Consider the following 19,610-nt stretch of genomic DNA (forward strand, 5'->3'; position numbering starts at 1 on the left):
CAAATGTGAACCTCCCACATTCCCTTCCACTAATTCACAATTCAGAATTACAGACATGAGTCGATGACATCACCACAAACTCCCAACCAAGTGTGAAGTGTTTGTTCTCAATCCATTCGCATCTTGAGCAGTGAAGCGGTCCTCTCCTGGACCATGGACCCTTCTTCAGCGTCTCCAGCTACCGGCATCTGACGCGCCTCAGTGGCATGTGCCGTGGCTCTGCGTTTGTGCTTAAACGTTCAACAGATGGCGATGCTTCAGTGGATGGAGTAATGAGCCACTAGGGGAAGCCAAAAGCAACACGCGAGCGCTCATCTGCCCGTTGTGTGTTTGATCCTAACAGTCTATCTTCACCGCTGCTGCTCAAGCACAAACAGAGAAGGTGCCAATGCAACTGGAAAGGAACTAAAGAAAGAGGGAATGGAGAGGGGGTCCAATAAACCCATGAATAACATCCACATAACAACCAGTGGCCCCTGGAGCTGGAAATCTGCACCAGGGTTTTTCAATTTATTTTGTATTCCAAGCGACCCATATTCTGACTAGTGTTTATACTTCAACCCAGACAACTCTGAATGTTATAAGTGTTGCAGTAACACAAGGGATTAGAATGTAATTGATTCACCATTCAAAGTAGAACTGGAAATGAACTAGCTACTTACTGAGACTGCACGGTGGCGCAGCAGATAGTGTCGCAGTCACACAGCTCCAAGGGCCTGGAGGTTGTGGGTTTGATTTCCGCTCCGGGTGACTGTCTGTGAGGAGTTGATGTGTTCTCCCTGTGTCCGCGTGGGTTTCCTCCGGTTGGTCCGGTTTCCTCCCACAGTCCAAAAACACACGTTGCAGGTGGATTGGCGATTGGCAGTGTCCGTAGGTGTGAGTGTGTGAGTGAATGTGTGTGTGTGTGTTGCCCTGTGAAGGACTGGCGCCCCCTCCAGGGTGTGTTCCCGCCTTGCGCCCGATGATTCCAGGTAGGCTCTGGACCCACCGCGACCCTAAATTGGATAAGCGGTTACAGATAATGGATGGATGGACTTACTGAGACTATCTACTTACTTGGTCTCATATCATAGGGGAATATTATTACTGCTACACTGTGTAACTCAGGTCCGAGGGGTAAGATGGCACTTGAAAACAAGGTGTAGGTGTAAAAATAAGGAATGGTATTCACCCTAAAACTTAAAACAGCTGTCTACACAGTCTGGGTTTAAGGAGGTGTTTGCTTACATGTTCATTGTGTGTTTATTTGCTTGTTTAATTTCAGTTATTTAATATTAATTTTCCTGTGACACTTTCCTTTTTGGCTTGTGACCCCGGATTTTAAATCAGTGGTTTACACTGCCCCGGTCGTCTAGTACTGAAGGGACTACAGGCTCATGCAGGGCAAGGAATATCCACTTGCAGAGTTAAAACCCCATTTCCAGACACAGCGGGAAATGAGAATGTGTTTTATGAGTATATTTTACATATTATCTGACTTACAAAAGCACAAAGACAAAATTCTCAAAGTTGCCACTGACCAATTTGAGTGTTTGCTGTAAATAGAAAAATATTTCCCAATCATTTCCTTCACCAGACTCCAAAAAAAAAGTGGGGACAGAGGCTTGTTTACTACTGTGTTACATCACCTTTCCTTTAATAACACTTTCAGCTGCTCAGCAGGCTGTGGTCACCATTGTCTGGTTCTCTTCTTCATGATGCCTCGCAGGAGAGAGATCTGGACCACAGACAGACTGGTAAATCTAAAACACTATGATCTATAAAGCCATGCTGTGTATGTAGCACATGCAGAAAGAGGCCTGGCACTGTCCTTCCTGCTGAAATAACCATATGCTTCCCAAAGAAAGACAACTTTTGACTTTTGCTGCTATCACTGAAAAATCAGTGTCTGGATGGTCACATTTATATTTAACACAGAGCACTTGACGTCCTGATTTGACTGTAGCATGTTTCCACTGTTTTCCCAACCATCTGAGATAAGCCTAGACCCAGAGAACTCTTAGAAGTTGATTTAATGTTTTTTTTTTTTTTGGAGTAACAGAGTTGCAGGTTGCACTTATCTATCTATCTATCTATCTATCTATCTATCTATCTATCTATCTATCTATCTATCTGTCTGTCTATCTATCTATCTATCTATCTATCTGTCTGTCTATCTGTCTATCTATCTATCTATCTATCTGTATGTCTGTCTATCTATCTCTGTCTATCTGTCTATCTATCTATCTATCTATCTGTCTATCTATCTATCTATCTATCTATCTGTCTCTGTCTATTTATCTATCTCTGTCTATATATCTATCTATCTGTCTGTCTATCTATCTATCTATCTATCTATCTATCTATCCATCTATCCGTCTATCCGTCTGTTTGTCTGTCTGTCTATCTATCTATCTATCTATCTATCTAACTATATATCTATCTGTCTGTCTGTCTGTCTATCTATCTCTGTCTATCTATCTATCTATCTATCTATCTATCTATCTATCTATCTATCTATCTGTCTGTCTGTCTATCTATCTCTGTCTATCTATCTATCTATCTATCTATCTATCTATCTATCTATCTATCTATCTGTCTATCTATCTCTGTCTATCTATCTATCTATCTATCTAATCGACTAGTTAAAATTAAACTAGTTAAAATGTTATTAAGCATTAATGCATTTTTAACTATTTAATGTCTTAAGTGCTATTAAATGGTTAATTCATGCCTCATTTAATCATTAACTAATTAAAGACATAAACACTTGTTGTTTTCCATAATATATAACATTATTTATGACAGTAGCAAGCATTACCCAATGGTAAATAATTCAAATAATTTATAATTGACACTTGTTAAGACATTAAACAACATTTATAAGTTTAGAAATAATTCTAATTAAACATTAATTAACAATACTTACAACTATCTAAACGGTTTTTAAAATGTTAAGTATTGTCTCAGTTGATCATTCGCTAATCACTCACTGCATATAGTTAGGTGTTTATATCGACAGACCATTCACCTCATCACGTAAACTTTAGACACATTTTTACTCTGTCAATGTTTTGGAGTTTGATGCAAATGTCAAATATTAAAATAATAATAGTAATTCTTCAGCGAAAACACTGCAATTCTTATGATAAATTTGGACTGAAATAAGCTATGAGCAATCAATTTGGACTCCCCGCTGCACATGTACTAAATAATCCCTCAGTTGTACAATATCTCTGCCAAGAGCTCCTGGATCTATAAATGCCCATGCATCCAATTATAGCACACTTATTAATACAAGTGGCAAATGAAAAGAAAGCTCGTCTACATCAGCATAAACACAGACACTTTCAGACTTAACATTCCACCAAGGTCTTTGGGCTGTGTAAAAATGCTGAGCAGGCCCAGTTGACCTCATCAAGACTGCACAAGGAAAAGATCTAAGTGACTTTGAAAGAGAGTTCATTATTGGGGCAGGAGCTTCAGTCACGGGAGCACTCAGCTGGCTTGTCTTTCAATAGAACCCATGACTTCAGTGACATCTGCATTCAGATCTGTGGGAAAGACCTGAGTAAATGCATCCATTTAATAAAAGTGATGCTAGTGTGGTATGTACAGACAAACAGCAGTGACACTGACTGAGAAAGCCCATGCAAGGCATGATCTAATCATGCGTGAGTAGCTCTGGTGGCTTGTGGTGGTCCAATTATTTAATGAGGCGTTTTACTTTGTCTTAAGTGTTCAACTACCTGCATGTAGCACATTAACATAACAAACATTCGTCTAGCATTGACCTGTAGAAACATCTCTTTCAGGTGCATCATTAGCGGCCTAAAACCATTTTAAAACCTTCAGTCTTCAGCCAATGTTTCACCACCATTAATTACTCAAAAGCTATTAGCAGGTACTTCATAAGCAGAAGTTACTCAGGATATAATTATCCTGATAACAGGCTACAAATTTAATTTCAAGCAAAGACACCAATTTATTTTCATTTGGCGAGTAGTAAGAACAGATTTAGACCTCGGTCGTGAGGATGAGAGAACCCGGTCACCATAACAAGGTCACTGGACGGGTTTTGGCCGTCTGGCCAAAACTCTAGGTTGCCAGGCCCTTTCAGAAATATGACACAGTAAAATGAATATATTCCCCAGTAATTTATGATCTTCTCCATCTTCTTCACAGAAATTAATGAGTTGTGTTATGAGCAAAGTCTATGGAGATACAGCTCATATCCTTCCCAGCTCTTCAATCAGACTTCAGTCTGGACCTCCTCTCCACAAACTCGGACCGCCGTGATCAATCATGGTTATCGCTAAACGGCAAAAGTTTGGAAACTCCACTCGTCTCAAAGATAAACGAATGCCTTCATATGACACTTCCAGCTGATCTTTGCATTGTTTGACCGTGAAGAATTGACCAAATTTTATATGTTTTAAATGCCTCCAGTATCACTGCTGGGCTGAGTATAGTCCACAGCCCAAACTATCTAGCCAAGAATGTCCTAGGGGGCAGTGTCTTGTGAGAGGTATCCTGTGTCACTGATGAAGGACTAGAGGACGAGCGACACACACTGTGCAGCGACAGATGAGCTACTGTCTCTGACTCTACATCTACAAGGTGGACCAACGAGGGAGGAGTGTCTCACAGAGTGGACAGAGAGTGGACACAGGGTTTAAAAACTCCAGCAGCACTGCTGTGTCTGATCCACTCAAAGGGGATTTAATTAATTATCATCCCTTATTTTTTAGGTGTTGTTCAAACAAATTTCAATATGTAATGGACCTCACTAAGCCTCATAAAACTCATTCACTCTGAACAAGAGGGCACTTATGTGGTTAGAGGGCAGTAAAAGGGCAGTGGTAGGTCTCTTTAGGTGTTTACTCCATCTTCCTCAGGGGCTTTGGCAGCTTCTGGAACCAACATTGTGAGCTACTCTGAGACTAAATTTGTCAGGTTATGCCTGTTGTATTAAAAAAGACAGGTCCACCCACTGTCCAACACACATGTGGGGGCGACACCAACACACAACAGCCACTGAGAGACATTAAAATCATTAGTTTTACTAGTCAAACCTCAAATATGAAACAAATAGCACCTTTCATCTACAACCCTACATCTTCCAGTGTCCAAAAATTAGACAATTCCATAATTTATGGCACTAAACATTGCAGACATTTGTGGACAACACCAGCACTGTGTTTACCTCTAAACAGCCCCAGCAGTAATGCGCTGAAGAAGCACAAAGGTGGCAGAAATGTTCCCCAACTTCACCGCACTCCTGAAAGCCCCAGTAAACTCCAGACTTGGTTAACACAGCTGGATCAGAGCAGCAGTATCAAAGACCAAAATATGCAAATGGGGCATCAGATATGCGATTGGGGCAACATGTTTCCTCATTACCAGATCACAGAGGCAGATGACGGCTGTCCATCTCGACGCTGCTTTATGCAAATGTCCGGGAGCCTTGCGACGAGATTGAATCAATCTCCATCACTTTCAACTGCGACAACAAACAGGCAGTGAGTTTCCACATTAATGAGAGTGTTCAGAGGAGGAACGTGCTTCGATAAGCAGAGAGGAAGAAGGCTGCGCCTACACTGGGACGTTGTCATCTGAGATAGGCTTTCAAGTTGTGACCAGATTACGTTTTTCAATTAAGAGGAGGGAGACTGATTCTTCAAAAGAGGGTCCTGATAGAAGAAGGACAAAATATCATTCTTCAGAAAGTACAAGCTGATATCACCAGACCCTTCTGGCTCATTCTCTGGTGGAGGAAGTAGTTGGAGATGTCTTGACCTCTTTGGATCCATGGGCTGGAGATGAGATTTAAGGCCATATAATCAAGTGAATTAGAATGATATAACTGCATATTGTAGATGAATATTAAGGAGCGATTGTGTAGAACATCATCAGGGCACTATTGGAAGAGCCAATGGTCAAGTCTGGGACATCCACTGGAGGAGGAGGAGTGTCCATAGTCTGTCCTGAGACTGTACTATTTATAAAATGCATTTTAAAATATGGATCTCTTGAAACATTATATAAACATTATATATAGGAAATTATTTTTTAATGTGAGGAACAAAACATAAAACACTACCAAATCCAGCCAAAAAAATCCAGTTCAAAAACAAGCCGGGGTCTCAAATGACTCACTACTCACTGTGCCCTTTGTAGTGCACAGTGTACAAAATATGGTTCTATCAGGGTTGATAACTGCTAAATTAGTTCTTACCAAGTTTAGTCAAACAAGCCGAGTGGACCAGAGACGTTCCCTGAGCACTGATATACAGTCGAACAGCACTGGGACTTCATTTATCATTTATCACTCAGTTTACAGGTCTGTCACGTCAGCAGCTAGCATGGGTTTAAATTTGCTTTAAATCCTTACTCGGAGAAATACACATGCCACACACTATTGAGCCTGAGGTAACACAGACCTGCGCAAAGTACACAAAGTCCAAAGTACAGTACACAGTGAAATGAAAAGCAATGTTCTATCAGGTGCTACATAACACTACTCACACAAGACGACATAAAGTGCACGAGTGAGGACAAGTACGAAAGCCGTGCACAATAAACAATATATAACAGGGAGATGGAGAACGTGCGGTTTGACTCATCACAAGTCACAGTGGGGGTGATGTATGTGAAATAAAGTGCATCCATCCATCCATTATCTGTAACCGCTTATCCAATTTTTTTTTAGGGTCGCGGTGGGTCCAGAGCCTACCTGGAATCATTGGGCGCAAGGCTGGACTACACCCTGGAGGGGGCGCCAGTCCTTCACAGGGCAACACAGACACGGACACTTTTGAGTCGCCAATCCACCTACCAACGTGTGTTTTTGGACTGTGGGAGGTAAACCCACGCGGACACAGGGAGAACACACCAACTCCTCACAGACAGTCACCCGGAGTGGGAATCGAACCCACAACCTCCAGGTTCCTGGAGCTGTGTGACTGCGACACTACCTGCTGCGCCACCATGCCGCGAAATAAAGTGCAGTATTTATATGCTATAATTAGATAATAATAGTAATGCTATAATGAAAATAGAAATGTAAACATTGTATACTAGTGTTTCATGGTGCACTATTCATTCATTCATTCATTATCTGTAACCGCTTATCCAACTCATGGGTCCAGAGCCTATCTGCAATCATTGGGCACAAGGCGGGAATACACCCTGGAGGGGGTGCCAGTCCTTCACAGGGCGACACAGACACAGTCACACATTCACTCATACACTGACACCTACAGAGTCGCCAATCCACCTACCAACGTGTGTTTTTGGACTGTGGGAGGAAACCCACGCGGACACGGGGAGAACACACTACACTCCTCACAGACAGTCACCAGGAGCAGGAATCGAACCCACAACCTTCAGGCCCCTGGAGCTGTGTGACTGCGACACCTACCTGCTGCGCCACCGTGCCGCCCCATGGTGCACTAATTAGCAGAAAAATTAAAGTCCTTCTTTGTGCAGCAAGTATGTCTTAAATTAATAAATTCAGAATAATGTGGTAGTGCCCAGGAAAAAGAAACTAGTCAAGACCCAAAGCTATTTGTGTGGACGGAGACGAATGAAGAACACTAAAAATAACTAATAAAAAATAACACCCAGAAGGTCATCACCAAGTGGGGGCTAGGTCTCAGAGACTCACTCAGTTTCTCACTCACTCATATTTAGCAGGTCAAATGCTGTCCACAAGGGGGTGCTGCAGTAACAGTAAAACAGCATTTGATGATTCATATGAGCAGTGCTCCATATCAGTGACACTGTGTACTTGTTACAATTTATATCATCCCTGTCGGAGAGAAACATTTGTCTAAAATATAATCTATTTATTACAGAAAATCAAAACCAAAACAATATTAATTTTACTTATAATTTTAATTGATTACATGTAAAATACTGATAATTTAAGTAAGTACTGCTACAATAACAATGTAAAACTTTCTCTGCTGTTTTATGCTATGTTTTCCAGACATCTGCATCACCTGTTTGGTGTATTCAGGTTCTGAAGCTGTGTGTGTGTGTGTGTGTGTGTGTGTGTGTGTGTGTGTGTGTGTAGCGTAGCTCCAACACCTGCTGCTCCCCGTCCAAATGATGTACTGCGAGGTGTCAACTGGTGAAATTACTGTAGCGGCGCTAGGATTTAACACCTGGCTCCATTTGCTGGAGTGATGCAGCCCATCAGCAAACACACAGAGAAGTTTTCACTTCTGAATAAGAGCCCTGCGCTCACCAGGCTTCATAAATCATTCATAACTCATCATACAGCACTCATTCATCCATCCACCCATTCATTCATTCATCTTCAGTAACTCCTTCAAAATATTCAGGGTCACAATGGGTCCTGGGACTCATTTGATGCAAGACAGGAACAGACCTTGGACAGAGAAACACACACTCACACTCTCGTCCAGTCACTCACACACTCGCCCAGACACTCACACACTCGCCCAGTCACTCACACACTCGCCCAGACACTCACACACTCGCCCAGACACTCACACACTTGCCCAGACACTCACACACTCGCCCAGTCACTCACACACTCGCCCAGTCACTCACACTCTCGTCCAGTCACTCACACACTCACCCAGTCTTTCACACACACAGTCTCTCACACACTCATCCAGTCACTCACACACTCGCCCAGTCACTCACACTCTCGTCCAGTCACTCACACACTCGCCCAGACGCTCACACATTCGTCCAGTCGCTCACACACTCGCCCAGTCACTCACACACTCGCCCAGTCACTCACACACTCGCCCAGACACTCACACACTCGCCCAGACATTCACACACTCGCCCAGACACTCACACACTCGCCCAGTCACTCACACACTCGCCCAGACACTCACACACTCGCCCAGACACTCACACTCTCGCCCAGACACTCACACACTCGCCCAGACACTCACACACTCGCCCAGACACTCACACACTCGACCAGACACTCACACACTCGCCCAGTCACTCACACACTCGCCCAGACACTCACACACTCGCCCAGTCACTCACACACTCGCCCAGTCACTCACACACTCGCCCAGACACTCACACACTCGCCCAGTCACTCACACACTCGCCCAGTCACTCACACACTCGCCCAGACACTCACACACTCGCCCAGTCTCTCACACACTCGCCCAGTCAGACATACACTCGCCCAGTCACTCACACACTCGCCCAGTCACTCACGCACTCGCCCAGTCACTCACGCACTCGTCCAGTCTCTCACACACTCTCCCAGTCAGACATACACTCGCCCAGTCACTCACACACTCGCCCAGTCACTCACACACTCGCCCAGACACTCACACACTCGCCCAGTCTCTCACACACTCGCCCAGTCAGACATACACTCGCCCAGTCACTCACACACTCGCCCAGACACTCACACACTCGCCCAGTCTCTCACACACTCGCCCAGTCAGACATACACTCGAACAGTCACTCACACACTCGCCCAGTCACTCACGCACTCGCCCAGTCACTCACACACTCGTCCAGTCTCTCACACACTCTCCCAGTCAGACATACACTCGCCCAGTCACTCACACACTCGCCCAGTCACTCACACACTCGCCCAGACACTCACACACTCGCCCAGTCTCTCACACACTCGCCCAGTCAGACATACACTCGCCCAGTCACTCACACACTCGCCCAGTCACTCACACACTCGCCCAGTCACTCACGCACTCGCCCAGTCTCTCACGCACTCGCCCAGTCTCTCACGCACTCGCCCAGTCTCTCACGCACTCGCCCAGTCACTCACACACTCGCCCAGTCACTCACACACTCGCCCAGACACTCACACACTCGCCCAGACACTCACACACTCGCCCAGTCTCTCACACACTCGCCCAGTCACTCACACACTCGCCCAGTCACTCACACACTCGCCCAGTCACTCACGCACTCGCCCAGTCTCTCACGCACTCGCCCAGTCTCTCACACACTCGCCCAGTCACTCACACACTCGCCCAGTCACTCACACACTCGCCCAGACACTCACACACTCGCCCAGACACTCACACACTCGCCCAGTCTCTCACACACTCGCCCAGTCAGACATACACTCGCCCAGTCACTCACGCACTCGCCTAGACACTCACACACTTGCCCAGTCTCTCACACACTCGCCCAGACACTCACACACTCGCCCAGACACTCACACACTCGCCCAGACACTCACACACTCGCCCAGTCACTCACACACTCTGCCAGTTACTCACACACTCGCCCAATCACACACACATGCCTAGTCACAAACACACTCTCCCTGTCACTCACACACTCGCCCAGTCTCTCAAACACTCGCCCAGACACTCACACAATTGCCCAGTCTCTCACACACTTGCCCAGTCTCTCACACACTCGCGCGGTTAGTCATACACTCGGCCAGTCTGTCACACACTCGCCCAGTCACTCACGCACACTCGCCCAGTCACACACACACACACTCGCCCAATCTCTCACACACTCGCCCAGTCACTCACGCACACTCGCCCAGTCACACACACACACACACACTTGCCCAGTCTCTCACACACTTGTCCAGTCTCTCACACACTCGCCCAGTCACTCACACACTCTCCCAGTCACTCACACACTCGTCCAGACACTCACACACTCGCCCAGACACTCAAACACTCGCCCTGTCAGCCATACACTTGCCCAGTCTCTCACACACTCGCCCAGTGTCTCACACACTCGCCCAATCAGTCATACACTCGCCCAGTCTCTCACACACTTGTTCAGTCACTCACGCACACTCACCCAGTCACACATACACACACTCGCCCAGTCACTCACGCACACTCGCCCAGTCACACACACACACACTTGCCCAGTCTCTCACACACTCGCCCAGTCACTCACGCACACTCGCCCAGTCACACACACACTTGCCCAGTCTCTCACACACTCGCCCAGTCACACACACACACACTTGCCCAGTCTCTCACACACTTGTCCAGTCACTCACGCACACTCACCCAGTCACACATACACACACTCGCCCAGTCTGTCACACACTCGCCCAGTCACTCACGCACACTCGCCCAGTCACACACACACACACTTGCCCAGTCTCTCACACACTTGTCCAGTCACTCAGGCACACTCACCCAGTCAAACATACACACCCTCGCCCAGTCTGTCACACACTCGCCCAGTCACTCACGCACTCGCCCAGTCACACACACACACACTCGCCCAGTCTCTCACACACTCGCCCAGTCATTCACGCACACTCGCCCAGTCACACACACACACACTTGCCCAGTCTCTCACACACTTGCCCAGTCTCTCACACACTTGCCCAGTCTCTCACACACTCGCCCGGTCAGTCATACACTCGCCCAGTCACACACACACACACTTGCCCAGTCTCTCACACACTTGCCCAGTCTCTCACACACTTGCCCAGTCACTCACACACTCGCCCAGTCACTCACGCACTCGCCCAGTCTCTCACGCACTCGTCCAGTCTCTCACACACTCGCCCAGTCAGACATACACTCGCCCAGTCACTCACACACTCGCCCAGACACTCACACACTCGCCCAGACACTCACACACTCGCCCAGTCACTCAGGCACACTCACCCAGTCACACATACACACACTCGCCCAGTCTCTCACACACTCGCCCAGTCACTCACGCACTCGCCCAGTCACACACACACACACTCGCCCAGTCTCTCACACACTCGCCCAGTCATTCACGCACACTCGCCCAGTCACACACACACACACTTGCCCAGTCTCTCACACACTTGCCCAGTCTGTCACACACTTGCCCAGTCACTCACGCACTCGCCCAGTCACTCACGCACTCGCCCAGTCTCTCACGCACTCGTCCAGTCTCTCACACACTCGCCCAGTCACTCACGCACTTGCCCAGACACTCACACACTCGCCCAGACACTCACACACTCGCCCAGACACTCACACACTCGCCCAGACACTCACACACTCGCCCAGTCACTCACACACTCTGCCAGTTACTCACACACTCGCCCAATCACACACACATGCCTAGTCACAAACACACTCTCCCTGTCACTCACACACTCGCCCAGTCTCTCAAACACTCGCCCAGACACTCACACAATCGCCCAGTCTCTCACACAATCGCCCAGTCTCTCACACAATCGCCCAGTCTCTCACACACTCGCGCGGTCAGTCATACACTCGGCCAGTCTGTCACACACTCGCCCAGTCACTCACGCACACTCGTCCAGTCACACACACACACACTCGCCCAGTCTCTCACACACTCGCCCAGTCACTCACACACTTGCCCAGTCACTCACACACTCGCCCAGTCACTCACGCACTCGCCCAGTCACTCACACACTCGCCCAGTCACTCACGCACTCGCCCAGTCTCTCACGCACTCGTCCAGTCTCTCACACACTCGCCCAGTCAGACATACACTCGCCCAGTCACTCACACACTCGCCCAGTCACTCACGCACTCGCCCAGACACTCACGCACTTGCCCAGTCTCTCACACACTCGCCCAGACACTCACACACTCGCCCAGACACTCACACACTCGCCCAGACACTCACACACTCGCCCAGTCACTCACACACTCGCCCAGTCACTCAGGCACACTCACCCAGTCACACATACACACACTCGCCCAGTCTGTCACACACTCGCCCAGTCACTCACGCACTCGCCCAGTCACACACACACACACTCGCCCAGTCTCTCACACACTCGCCCAGTCATTCACGCACACTCGCCCAGTCACACACACACACACTTGCCCAGTCTCTCACACACTTGCCCAGTCTGTCACACACTTGCCCAGTCTCTCACGCACTCGTCCAGTCTCTCACACACTCGCCCGGTCAGTTATACACTTGCCCAGTCTCTCACACACTTACCCAGTCTCTCACACACTCGCCCGGTCAGTCATACACTCGCCCAGTCTCTCACACACTTGTCCAGTCACTCACGCACACTCACCCAGTCACACACACTCGTCCAGTCTCTCACACACTCGCCCAGTCACTCATGCACACTCGCCCAGTCACACACACACACACATTTGCCCAGTCTCTCACACACTTGTCCAGTCACTCACGCACACTCGCCCAGTCACACACACACACACTCGCCCAGGCTGTCACACACTCGCCTAGTCACTCACGCACACTCGCCCAGTCACACACACACACACTCGCCTAGTCTGTCACACACTCGCCCAGTCACTCACGCACACTCGCCCAGTCACACACACTCGTCCAGTCTCTCACACACTCGCCCAGTCACTCATGCACACTCGCCCAGTCACACACACACACACATTTGCCCAGTCTCTCACACACTTGTCCAGTCACTCACGCACACTCGCCCAGTCACACACACACACACTCGCCCAGGCTGTCACACACTCGCCTAGTCACTCACGCACACTCGCCCAGTCACACACACACACACTCGCCTAGTCTCTCACACACTTGCCCAGTCTCTCACACACTCACCCAGTCACTCACACACTCGCCCGGTCAGTCATACATTCGAACAGTCTCTCACACACTCGCCCAGTCACTCACACACTCGCCCAGTCACTCACACACTCGCCAAGTCACTCACACACTTGCCCAGTCACTCACACTCTCGCCCAGACACTCACACACTCTCCCAGTCACTCACGCACACTCACCCAGTCTGTCACACACTTGCCCAGTCACTCACGTACACTCGCTCAGTCTGTCACACACTCACCCAGTCACACACACACACTCGCCCAGTCTGTCACACACTCGCCTAGTCTGTCACACACTTGTTCAAAAGGTCACCCAGTCACTTACACACACACACGCGCACACACACATGCCTTTGGACAGTTTCACACACTCACCAAGTCACTCACATAATCACCAGGTCAGTCTCACATACCTGTGGACTGTGAGTGATTCTATGAAAATGAGTGACTGGGTGAGTGTGTGAGTGACTGGGTGAGTGTATGACTGACTGGGCGAGTGTGTGAGTGACTGAGTGACCAGGTGAGTGTGTGAGTGACTGGGTGAGTGTGTGAGTGACTGGGCGAGTGTGTGAGTGTGACTGGGTTAGTGTGTCAGTGACTGGGTGAGTGTATGACTGACTGGGCGAGTGTGTGAGTGACTGAGTGACTTGGTGAGTGTGTGAGTGACTGAGTCTCACACACTCACTCAGTCACTCACACACTCACCCAGTCACGTACACACTCACTCAGTCACTCACACACTCACCCAGTCACTCACACACTCACCCAGTCACTCACACACTCGCCCAGTCACTCACACACTCGCCCAGTCACTCACACACTCACACAGTCACTCACCCAGTCACTCACACACTCGCCCAGTCACCCACACACTCACTCAGTCACTCAGACACTCACCCAGTCACTCACACACTCGCCCAGTCACACACACACTCACCTGGTCACTCACACACTCACCTGGTCACTCACACACTCACTCAGTCACTCACACACTCACTCAGTCACTCACACACTCACCCAGTCACTCACACACTCGCTCAGTCACTCACACACTCGCCCAGTCACTCACACACTCACCCAGTTACTCACACACTCACTCAGTCACTCACACACTCACCCAGTCACTCACACACTCGCCCAGACTCTCACACACTCGCCCAGACACTCACACACTCGTCCAGTCACTCACACACTCGCCCAGTCACTCACACACTCACCCAGTCACTCACACACTCACTCAGTCACTCACACACTTGCCCAGTCAGTCACACACTCACCCAGTCACTCATACACTCACCCAGTCACTCGCCCAGTCACTCAAACACTGACTGTGTCCAGATCGGTCTGTTCTTTGTGAAAGTGTCACACACAGAAAACTATGACCGTTATCAAACAACTTAAACAATGAAAGTTGAATTAAGGAAGTAGTTCCATGTTCCGTGTTTTGTTTGTTTATTTGTTTGTTTGTTTTGGACAGTGGCAGTATGTCCTCGTCTGGTTTTCATCTGGAATGGTGTGGGAGTTTAATCTCACTTGGGCGGCCGTGTCCCGGGGCACAGTTCTCCGCTTCTCGTCAAGAATCAAGAAAACAACAGGAATTAGGACAGAGCGAAGATTTCATGTCTTTCCTTCAAAAGCATGCTCTTTGTGTGGGGGTGTTTTAAGTGTGTGTGTGTGTGTGTGAGAGACATGGGGGTGTAGTCCTGCTGTAGTCCATTATACAGAGATTATTTTATCTTATTTGTGTGGTTCTGGCCAGGACGGCCGCGGGGCTGAGGGGGTTTTATGGACTAATCCTCCACAAAGCTCGTAATAACCTGTCAGTTCAGCCCCAGCCAAAAGAGCCCACCCCTCTCTCTATTCCTCTTTTCCTATCCCTTATTTCCTCTCTCTTTCTTACAGCATCCATCCATCCATCAAGCTCTCACTCTCTTTTTCTCCCGTTCTCTCTACCTCCATGTTTTTATCTCTATCGTTCTTTCTTCCTCTCTCTCCTTCTGCCTTATGCTATCCATCTCTCTTTCTTTTTCCACATCCAAGTCCATGAGGTGCTTCAGTCCCCCATCTCTCTCTCTCTCTCTATCTTATCTTCCTCTCTCCCTCCCTCTCTCATCTTCCTCTCTCCCCTCTCTCTCTCTCTCTCTCTCTCTCTCTCTCTCTCATCTTCCTCTCTCCCCTCTCTCTCTCTCTCTCTCTCTCTCTCTCTCATCTTCCTCTCTCCCCTCTCTCTCCCTCTCTCATCTTCCTCTCTCCTCCCTCTCTCTCCCTCTCTCATCTTCCTCTCTCCCCTCTCTCTTTATCTCTCTCTCCCTCTCTCATCTTCCTCTCTCTCTTTCCCTCTCTCTCCCCACTCTCTCTCTCTCTCTCCCTCTCTCATCTTCCACTCTCTTCTCTCTCTCTCTCTTTCTCTCTCTCTCTCTCTCTCTTTTCCTCTCTCTCTCTCTCTCTCTCTCTCTCTCTCTCTCTCTCTCTCTCTCATCTTCCTCTCTCCTCTCTCTCTCTCATCTTCCTCTCTCTCCCCACTCTCTCTCTCTCTCATCTTCCTCTCTCCTCTCTCTCCCTCTCTCATCTTCCTCTCTCCCCTCTCTCTCTCCCTCTCTCATCTTCCTCTCTCCTCTCTCTTTATCTCTCTCTCTCTCTCTCTCTCTCTCTCTCTCTCTCTCTCTCTCTCTCTCTCTCCCCTCTCTCTCTCTCTCTCTCTCTCTCTCTCTCTCTCTCTCTCTCTCTCTCTCTCTCTCTCATCCATGAGGATGTTTTATATTATAGCAGCTCACCACTAGGCCTCTGAAAGGAATATGGAATATTTTCCTACTCTCCTTCAATAGATATATAGTGCAGTTTCTGCAGTGCTGAGCTTGGAGTAGCAGAGACAGAGGCTCCATTCTCCCTGTTACAGCTCAGTGGATCATCACAATGATTTTGAAGCTGTGATTTTAAGTGTTGCTTTAAAGCTCTACCCAGAAGGCTGCGAGACTCCACACAGACGGTGCCACAAGGCAGCAGCTACACACAGGTGGGTGTGAAATTGTGCACCAATGTATTTATTAGCCATTAACATCAGAGCATTACTCCTGGCATGTGAACAGAGACACTGGATCCATCCTGTTGATCAATACGAGTTGATGAGCTCCAGTTTTGCCTCGTTGTTTGTAAAAATCATTTCTTGTTATTGCAGAAAAGGTCAGAGTAGATTCTCTGAACACTAATAAGGCTGGTGATGATCCCTGTGATATTTGTAACACTAACATCTGTTCCATCAGTCGCAGATTTCATTATTTTGTGAGCCCACTAAAATTACTGCTGTATGAAGTGTATATGAATTCCACCGGCTTATGATTAATGTACAGTCCAGAAAAACCAGCAGAGGGAATTCTGAGATCTCTAAACTGTTCAGCCTTTTCCAAGTCAGTGCCCGAGCATTCATCACTGCAACACTAGAAGGTAAGTGTGGTGTGTTCTCCCTGTGTCTGCGTGGGTTTCCTCCGGGTGACTGTCTGTGAGGAGTGTGGTGTGTTCTCCCTGTGTCTGCGTGGGTTTCCTCCGGGTGACTGTCTGTGAGGAGTGTGGTGTGTTCTCCCTGTGTCTGCGTGGGTTTCCTCCGGGTGACTTTCTGTGAGGAGTGTGGTGTGTTCTCCCTGTGTCTGCGTGGGTTTCCTCCGGGTGACTTTCTGTGAGGAGTGTGGAGTGTTCTCTCTGTGTCTGCGTGGTTTTCCTCTGGGTGACTGTCTGTGAGGAGTGTGGTGTGTTCTCTCTGTGTCTGCATGGGTTTCCTCCGGGTGACTGTCTGTGAGGAGTGTGGTGTGTTCTCCCTGTGTCTGCGTGGGTTTCCTCTGGGTGACTGTCTGTGAGGAGTGTGGTGTGTTCTCTCTGTGTCTGTGTGGGTTTCCTCCGGGTGACTGTCTGTGAGGAGTGTGGTGTGTTCTCTCTGTGTCTGTGTGGGTTTCCTCCGGGTGACTGTCTGTGAGGAGTGTGGTGTGTTCTCTCTGTGTCTGCGTGGGTTTCCTCCGGGTGACTGTCTGTGAGGAGTGTGGTGTGTTCTCCCTGTGTCTGCGTGGGTTTCCTCCGGGTGACTTTCTGTGAGGAGTGTGGTGTGTTCTCCCTGTGTCTGCGTGGGTTTCCTCCGGGTGACTGTCTGTGAGGAGTGTGGTGTGTTCTCCCTGTGTCTGCGTGGGTTTCCTCCGGGTGACTTTCTATGATGAGTGTGGTGTGTTCTCTTTGAGTCAGCGTGGGTTTCCTCCAGGTGCTCCGGTTTCCTCCAAAAACACACGTTGGTAGGTGGATTCTAGACTCAAAACAATTAAAATCAATTTCAATTATTCTGTTTTCATTTACAAATATACACTCTCAAAAAATCTACCGTAGAGGTACATTATTGTTTTCTAAATGGTACAAACTGTGTAAATATACCTTTAAAGGGTGGAGTCAAAGAGTACAGAGTCATCAAGGGGTGGGGTCAGCGGTAATTATCCATTATACATTCCCTCAGTGTATCTCTCTCACTCCGGTCTGAACATAAAGGTAATTCTCAGCAGTGACACGTAGGAAATGGGAAATACATAATTCAGTATTTACAATGAACAACATAAAGCATAGCGACATATTGCACGGTTTCTCCGTCATGCCTCTGGGGGTCTGGCAGTGCAGTCAGACCTACGGCTTTCCCAAAGCCAGCCGCTAATTACACCGTTCCGATTACTGCAGAAGCATGGGTTCTGTTCAAACTTTGTTTCACTCGTTCTGTTTTTCTTTAATCACCTCTTGCCACTCGTCTCCCACTTCCAGCAGATGCTTTCGTTACACACAAGCTGAACAATTCTCTTTATTCTCAAAGTAGGGGATGAAATTTCATATTTCATAGCCTACGTTAAAAGTAAATAAATAAGTAAATAAATAAATAAAGCAACAAATATCACCAGCGTCCTGAGAAAACATGTTTATTCGACAGCGGCCGGCGAGCTGCCTGGGAGGCAGGGGCTTGTAATGGAGTGATTATTCAGGAATAATCAGTGTCTGCGCTTGCATACGGGAACAGCAGCGCCCGCAGCCCTGGAATAAAAAAATCAAGCCTCAACATTTATTTATTTATTTATTTAATATATGTTTAAGCATGCGTCCCGGAACTGAACTTTTCATAGTTATTCCGCAGGTCTATGGCGCACATGTTAAGCTACTTACCTCACAGACTGACAGGAGGTGGATGTGTATGGGTTTGTATTCTGTCAGTGTGTGTGTGTGTGTGTGTGTGTGTGCGCACACAGTGGGCCTTCAAAGCCTCGGCCGTGTAATCCATCTAACCTTTCACAGCAAATCCCACCCCTGTGATTGACATGGTGGTCTGTGCGGTGCTGTAATATTCAGGTGGATATTGGATATTGCTGGAAGAGAAAAGGGAAGACGAAAAAGTGTGAGTTACTTTATTGTAGGGTGACTGGATGAGTGTGTGAGTGACTGGATGAGTGTGTGAGTGACTGGGTGAGTGTGTGAGGGGACTTTGTGAGTGTGTGAGAGACTGGATGAGTGTGTGAGTGACTGGGTGAGTGTGTGAGTGACTGGATGAGTGTATGAGTGACTGGGTGAGTGTGTGAATGACTGGGTGAGTGTGTGAGTGACTGGATGAGTGTGTGAGTGACTGCATGAGTGTGTGAGGGGACTGGGTGAGTGTGTGAGTGACTGGATGAGTGTGTGAGTGACTGAATGAGTGTGTGAGTGACTGGTAGAGTGTGTAAATGACTGGGTGAGTGTGTGAGTGACTGGGTGAGTGTGTGCGTGACTGGATGAGTGTGTGAGTGACTGGATGAGTGTGTGAGTGACTGGGTGAGTGTGTGAGTGACTGGATGAGTGTGTGAGGGGACTGGGTGAGTGTGTGAGTGACTGGATGAGTGTGTGAGGGGACTGGGTGAGTGTGTGAGAGACTGTGTGTGTGTGAAAGACTGGGTGAGTGTGTGAGTGACTGATTGAGTGTTTGGGTGACTGGATGAGTGTGTGAGTGACTGGGTGAGTGTGTGAGTGACTGGGTGAGTGTATGAGTGACTGAGTGATTGTGTGAGTGACTGGATGAGTGTGTGAGGGGAATGAATGAGTGTGTGAGTGACTGGGTGA

This window comes from Hoplias malabaricus, chromosome 11 (genome assembly GCF_029633855.1).
Source record: "Hoplias malabaricus isolate fHopMal1 chromosome 11, fHopMal1.hap1, whole genome shotgun sequence".
Lineage (NCBI taxonomy): Eukaryota > Metazoa > Chordata > Actinopteri > Characiformes > Erythrinidae > Hoplias > Hoplias malabaricus.